General features: G+C 33.8%; 1 long non-coding RNA gene across 1 annotated transcript; it reads left to right on the plus strand.

Annotated features, from left to right (window-relative positions):
• The first annotated feature begins 4,165 nt into the window (after positions 1-4,165).
• LOC143735387 (uncharacterized) lies at positions 4,166-6,997 on the plus strand. Its single transcript, XR_013203153.1, has 3 exons — positions 4,166-4,294; positions 4,431-4,495; positions 6,750-6,997. It is a non-coding gene; the product is annotated as an uncharacterized LOC143735387 (long non-coding RNA).
• Positions 6,998-7,344: the final 347 nt, after the last annotated feature.

Below are 7,344 nucleotides of genomic sequence, written 5' to 3' on the forward strand. Positions count from 1 at the left end.
TATATATACATACACACAAACATATATATATATATATATATATATATCACACATAACACGTTATAAATAATAATATTAGACATTAATAAAAGAATAATAATATGTAACAATTTAATTATTTTTATCATGATAAAATGCCCCTATAGTGAAACATAAAATCAATACTGAAAACAAACAATTCGGGAAAACTCTGTGTCAAGTCTTGCTGCCAATCCTGTTTTCCCTAGTGATGGGAGAAACAAAGCTTTTCAACGCTCGAACGCACGCGCTCACACAATGACAAGACAATACAGGAGTGTCAGGGCTCTGTCACAAAACCAAGAATAGGCCAAAACTAGACCGAAGTGACAGAACCTTGACACTAATATATAAGCTAACATCTAACATTTCCTCAGCACCAGACATAAATAACCAATGACACAATAACACAATCTGGAATTTTTAAAATATGATTTGTTTTACATGTGTAAAATTAATTTTATTTCACTGTAAAGCTACTGTGTGTAGGAGGAAAGGCAGACTGTGTGCTGTGAGGCTCATAACAGCAGGACAGAAAAAAAAAACATTCATCTACAAACTAAACACACATCAAACAAACGGCCGTTCTCATGCAAAAGCTGTTTGTCCAACCAGCAGATCAAACCATGTTTCTGAAGAAACCCGACCGCAGCTGTTTCAGTTTGACTTGAACAGATGAGCTATAGTGTCAGACTTCAGCATGGCAATGTATGATGGCAGAGGATTTTTGCCACTTCGCAAAAACTGAATAATTATAACGCCATTTTAAAATACTTTTTCATATTTAACACATTCAGAAACTACATTTCTGAAACCATCAATGTTAACGTTAAAAAAATATGTTTTCCATTTTTCACTAGTGCTGGGTCGTTTGACCAAAAATCTGTATCACATTATTTTTTACATTTCTGCAGTTTCACAGTATATCGCTGTATTTTTTCTTTCCATGACTAGACCTTAAATATGTTTATTGTGGTTTATTTTACTGTCAGGAGTACATAGAATATAAAAACATTTTTTTAAATCAATTAAAAACAAGTTTACTGTTTAAATTAAAACATGTATGAATACCTTTGTAATATTTCTTAAAAATAATCTTTTATTATTATTACTTTAAGAAGTACACTGTACCGTGCAATATTAATATATTTCTTTCATAATTTCTTCAAGTTAGACAAAACTTTTATTTTGGTGGGTTGTAATGAAGACCTTTGAGTTAATGTGTGTATTAATAAAATATTATTATTATTATTGTTGTTGTTGTTACGAAGAAGGGCACTCTAGAAGTACACTGTCATAATTTCTTCAAGTTAAACCGAACTTTTATTTTGACAGGTTGTCGTGAAGACCTTTGTTTCTGTTTAATATTCAAAGACAGTTGTCGATTTCGCGATTTGATTCATTCTACTGCCCTACTTTTGATTTATTCATCCAAAAAATTTTTTTATTTTTTTTATTTTTTACAATCCTGTCACATTCACATTAAGGCCCCTTCACCAAAGATGATAACTATAAAGATAACGATAAAGATATAGTTCTAAAGATGATTCCCTTTATTAAGGAATAGCAGAGTTCACACCACAGCTATAACGATAACGACACAGAGAAACAATAAATGTGAAATCATTTTCAGAACGATCCAGCTGATGAACAATAACATTGCCAGCCAATCAGAATCAATCTTGCTATAACGAGCTTGAGCATTTAAAGCGACAGACAAGCACGTGCTTATAATAAACAGAATGATATAGCTAGTTATTGTTATTTAACTTTTTATATATATTGATCTTGTGAACAGGCCTTTACAGTAAATTCCATTCATGACTGGATTCCATGATTCAGTCCTCGTCATATGGCTCAAATTGTTATTTGCCGTAAAGAAAGTTAGCTATGTGGGTTATTTATTGTTGTTATAAAGTTATAACTATTAGTAAGAAGGGTAAGGAGTTAATAAAGGTACCCTCTCAAAATAGTGCTCTTCGTGGCCATTGAATTGTTGGAAATTGTTTCAGTTTGCACTGGAGTATGGCGGTATTTGAAAGATATATCATACGCGAACTTGAAACTGGTATGCCAGCACAACATTATTTTCAACTGTTAAGTATAACTAAATACATAGAATTTGTAACCGTTGAAAACAGTGCTTATATATATATATATATATATATATATATATATATATATATATATATATATATATATATATATATATATATATATATATATATATATATGAGCCGTGTTATATATCATAACACAGATGCAGTGTGTATGTGTGAACTATAGGATGGTCAAACTCAGTGGCGGGGAGGACTTACACCAGATTGAGTGTTATCAGCAGATAGTCTTATTAGATCAGACTGAACCACTGGAGAAAATGTTTCACATGTTTGTTTTGTTCTTTTTGTGTTGGTGGAGTCTGATTGGTAAGTTATACATATATTTTTACTGCCTAATTTCGGTTACACTTTATTTTAAGTTGACCTAGTTACATTAGACTTACTCAAATAAAAACTGAGTAAAACTAACTAAATACTTACTATACTTACTATATGTTATGGTTAGGGTTTGGTTTAGGGTTAGTTACTTATAATTATGCACAATTCACTGTTATTACTATAGTACGCATGTAGTAACATGTAACTGCGTCACCTTAAAATAAAGTGATAACCTAATTTCTTTCAGTTTTAGAGAAATAAAGCTGCTGCTATACGGTTCAAATAAGTTAGAGGATTTGCATTTACTGTTCTCCTAAAATAAATCAAATCTAACACATATAAGTGTGAGATCTACTTAGAATTCAACTTGAAGTATTACTCGGCTGTAATTGACTTTTCATGTAACTTAAAATGTTTATTTTGCTCTACAAGCCGATAACTTCGAAATACATTAAAGATGTCGCCCTTTTATTTTCAGTCTCTTGTGCTGCTAAATATTACAAACTGATTTAATCTTTAAACCTCTTCATGTTCTCAGGTGTGTTTGGTGATTCAGTGTCAGTGATGGAGGGAGATTCTGTTACTCTAAACACTGATACTGAAATACAAGAAGATGAGGATATTCTGTGGAAATTTGGAGCTGAAAAGTCTCTCATAGCTCAAATCAGTAAAGCTGCTGGAGTCTTCTCCACATCTGATGATGTTCCTGGTGGGAGATTCAGAGACAGACTGAAGCTGGACGATCAAACTGGATCGCTGACCATCACAAACACCACAACTGAACATACTGGAGTTTATCAACTACTGATAAGTGGAGCGAAACGATCATCAAAAAGATTCAATGTTTCTGTCTATGGTGAGTAGATAATTTCTTAGTCCTTCGAATATTCTTGTTATTAGGAAATTGTTAAGGAATATTTTGAGCTCAATAGACATTAACATTCATGTTGTTCGTGTCTTGTGGCTGTACTGTTGAAAACCCATTAACTTCCATTGTGAGAGTCTCACTGTAACCCAGATTCTCACTTTTCTGCAGGACAAATGAAAATGATTTTTGGTAATAAACACAATTTGCTTTTGATTGCAACAAATGCTGTTGATTAGGTTTAACTTACTGAACTCTGAATTCTCCATTATTTTATATTTTGACATGTTTAAAATGTGTATAGTTAGAGATGACAGAAACACTCACTGACTGTCATTCCACTACACTGCAAATAAGATTGTTGACTAGATTTAACTTTTAAATTTATGTTTATTCTCTTATATTTTCCAGCTCATCTGCCCTCTCCTAACATTACCAGAAACTGTTCATCATCATCATCATCATCATCATCATCATCATCATCATCATCATCATCATCATCATCATCATCAAATTGTTCACTGGTGTGTTCAGTGTTGAATGTGTGTGATGCGACTCTCTCCTGGTACGCAGGAATCAGTGTATTGTCCAGCATCAGTGTGTGTGATCTCAGCATCAGTCTCTCTCTACCTCTGGAGGTGGAATATCAGGATAAAAACACCTACAGCTGTGTGCTGAACAATCCCATCAGCAACCAGACCACACATCTGGACATCAACACACTCTGTCACACATGTGCAGGTACACAGCACTGATGATATATGTGTGTATTTACTGACCTGATGTCTGTCTTCTGTTGTAGATCAGACTGATGCGTTCACTTCTTTCTTCATCATTACAGCACCGGACACACTCTCTCCTTCACACTCTCCAGTGTCTCTGATAGTGTTGATCTCTGCTGCTGCTGCTGGATCTCTGATGATTGTAGTTATAGTCGTGATCTTCTTCATCTGCAAGAAATGTAGAAAAACAGGTCAGGAGAGTAAAATATTAACTACAAATAACTTCAAATGATGCATCTGAAGCACCGATATTTATTCGTTTCATACACATTTCTATATATGTTTGCAAGCTTTGTTTTTTCAACATGTCTGTATTATTTTTTATAGCAGTTCAGACCCAGGAGGAAGACAGAACTGATATAGCATTGTGTAAACCAACAGCACGTAAAAAGGTAAGAAGTTGTTGCAGTCAGTTAGTGTGATTGAAGCTTGTCGGTTGAAGTTTGCAACATCAGACGGCTATAGACTCAACTGCCATTGTTTCCTTCAGAGCAGATCAAAAGGAGAGTTTTTTTTTAAATGCTATTTACACTAAGCGTACTGTTTGCACCTCAGTGTAAATACTATGTTTTTCCATTTTTTTTAGAACAAACCAATTTATTAGCACATAGACAATGTTCTTAAAATAGTTTTTTTTTCAGTAAAAGTAATATGCCTAAATTACAATTGCTAAAATATTATATCTGACAGCCTCAGTCACCATTCACTTTACTCCCATTAAGTGAACGGGTTTACATGACCACACGCAGTGTCGTGTTCGTAATTGAGTTAAGAACTTGCATTTAAACACAGTCAGTGCGTGACTGGAAACTTTCTACTTCTAGGCTACTTCTTTTTTTTTTTTTTTTTAAATATCAACCCAAGTAAAATCCTATTTTATCCACTGTAGACCTAAATCTGTTTAAAACTTGGGTGCGATGTTGCCACCTGTTCATTCGATCGTCCCGTATCAAAAATTATTCGTCCCATATCAAATCAATATTGGGACGTGAGTATTTGGGTCTTATTTCACAAGGATTTTGCAGTGTGGCAAAAAAAAAGATAATGCGCAGTAAAAGTTAGACATTATTAGACAGATCATTAGTTAACATTATTATAATGTTATTTAGATTATTAAAAATGTTATTTAATCAGTTATTATTTATAGTATACAATTCATGATATATAAAAAATAAATATGTTTAAATTTGATTTAGATAAAAATGGGACAAACTATAACATATAGTCCTAATTTAAGTAAATTAATTCAAGATTAAAAATGAATCCCATCCAGTAACAGTCGCAGAATTGTCTAAAAGTGATAAATGGTTCCAGACAGAATAACTGCTAAAGGAACACCGACATATTCTGATAGAGTTATTTAAAAATTAATAAAAGAATCAAATGTAGAATAATATCAAATGTGTTGTAAGTTCACATAAGCCTATGGGTCTCGCTTAGTTTGCCACACTGAAGGTGGAAACCTTACATTTAACCCAGTATTTTTTGAGCACATTAAGAATTAATTGGTAAACAACAGTGCTGATTGCCTCTTTATGCACGAATACTGCATGTAAAAGAGAACCACGAATTAAATTCAATGCATACAATTCTAAGTATGAATTAGATTTGTTCACGCATTAATTCGGATGATAGCTACCGGGTTCTGCCAAGCAACAGTGACCATGCAGTGTGTCGTTTGACTGAAGTAGATCACTCCTTTAGTTGTGACATATATTTATGGACAGACCAGTTTTATTTTTGATGTGCTGCCGTCTGCCTGAAAGTAGCCGAGTGTTTTTCTTTTTGTTATTTACATAGCTCATAAATTAGGTGTAATGACTTGTATTAGTTATAACCTACATGTACGCTAAAAACATTTGACCTTTAAACCAGCCAGCATCTACTAATTGAAATAATCTTTTGTTTGAAAACATATATAAACAGTTCTAACTTTTGGTTTGATTATTCTAAAATCACCCATACAAAATCAGCTTTTTCACCATTAGGTTATCTTCAGAGAGAAAGTAGGACACAGAGTTGTTCCTCATGTTGTGTTGAAGTGTGTGCTCGATCTGCTGCGGTTCATCATTATCTGAGCTGAGATGCAGCTTTAGCAGACGTTGCTTTCTTTGTAGACGTGATGCAACCAGAGTCTCTGCTGTTGCTTTAGTGTGAAAGACAGTCATTCTCAGACTGAGACAAACCTGCAGAACTTCAACTGTTTGATGATTTAACTGGTTAAAAAGTCATGAATGGGATGTTTGATGTCATTTCCTCCTGCTGCTCTATGTTAGCAACTTAATACAACAATGTCTAGGCTTTTTGATTTCCATATTCAAAATAAAAAAGCAGCATGCAAGATCATCCTTTGGAATAATATGGAATGATAGAAAATGGAATGATAGAATCCTTATGGAATGATAGAAAATGGAATGATTGATAGAAAACGGAATCATAGAATCCTTATGGAATAATAGAAAATGGAATGATAGAATCCTTATGGAATGATAGAAAATTATGTTCAGTTCTTCTAATCTATCTGTGTTTTTTAAAGGTTTTATTAAGAGAATAACAAGGTTATTCAGATAGAAACCTGTTATTATTAGTCTGTTATTAATTTCTCATCGCATCAGCGGGTTCCTGACACAGTTTGTTTCCTTTCAGAAATCAAAAACGGAGTCTGTGTATGAAAATGTCCCTAAAAAACGTTGATCTTTATCCACCGGAACTGATGAGAGTTGAACCCGGTCTCACACCTTTTGGTTTTGCTCACATTTATCCCGTTTTCACTCTTGTGTGTGTGTGTGTGTGTGTGTGTGTGTGTGTGTGTGTGTGTGTGTGTGTGTGTGTGTGTGTGTGTGTGTGTGTGTGTGTGTGTGTGTGTGTGTGTGTGTGTGTGTGTGAGTGTGTTATTGTGATGTCTGAAATTGTGTGGTTCCCCAATAGCATATAATCCATAAACTCAAATAAAATGTTCTATTTTTAGTTTCCTAGACAGTAACATGGTGTCGGCCCAGATCCGGCCCACATCTGGAACACGTGGATTTCACACCTACCAGATGTGGGCCGACACTATGTTTTCTTTCTGAGTTATCATATAGAAATGTACATTTCTTTCAATAACTTTCATTACTAAATACTGATTTCACTCTTCACTGTGCTTCTATGCCTGTCATTTACTCTTCTTGTTTAAAAAAAGGATATTAACTGCATTGCATATATGTTTCATTGCATTTACAGTATCACACACACACTGTAA

This window comes from Siphateles boraxobius, unplaced genomic scaffold (assembly GCF_051911475.1).
Source record: "Siphateles boraxobius isolate OS27281-9 unplaced genomic scaffold, OSU_SipBor_1 13, whole genome shotgun sequence".
Classification (NCBI taxonomy): Eukaryota; Metazoa; Chordata; class Actinopteri; order Cypriniformes; family Leuciscidae; genus Siphateles; species Siphateles boraxobius.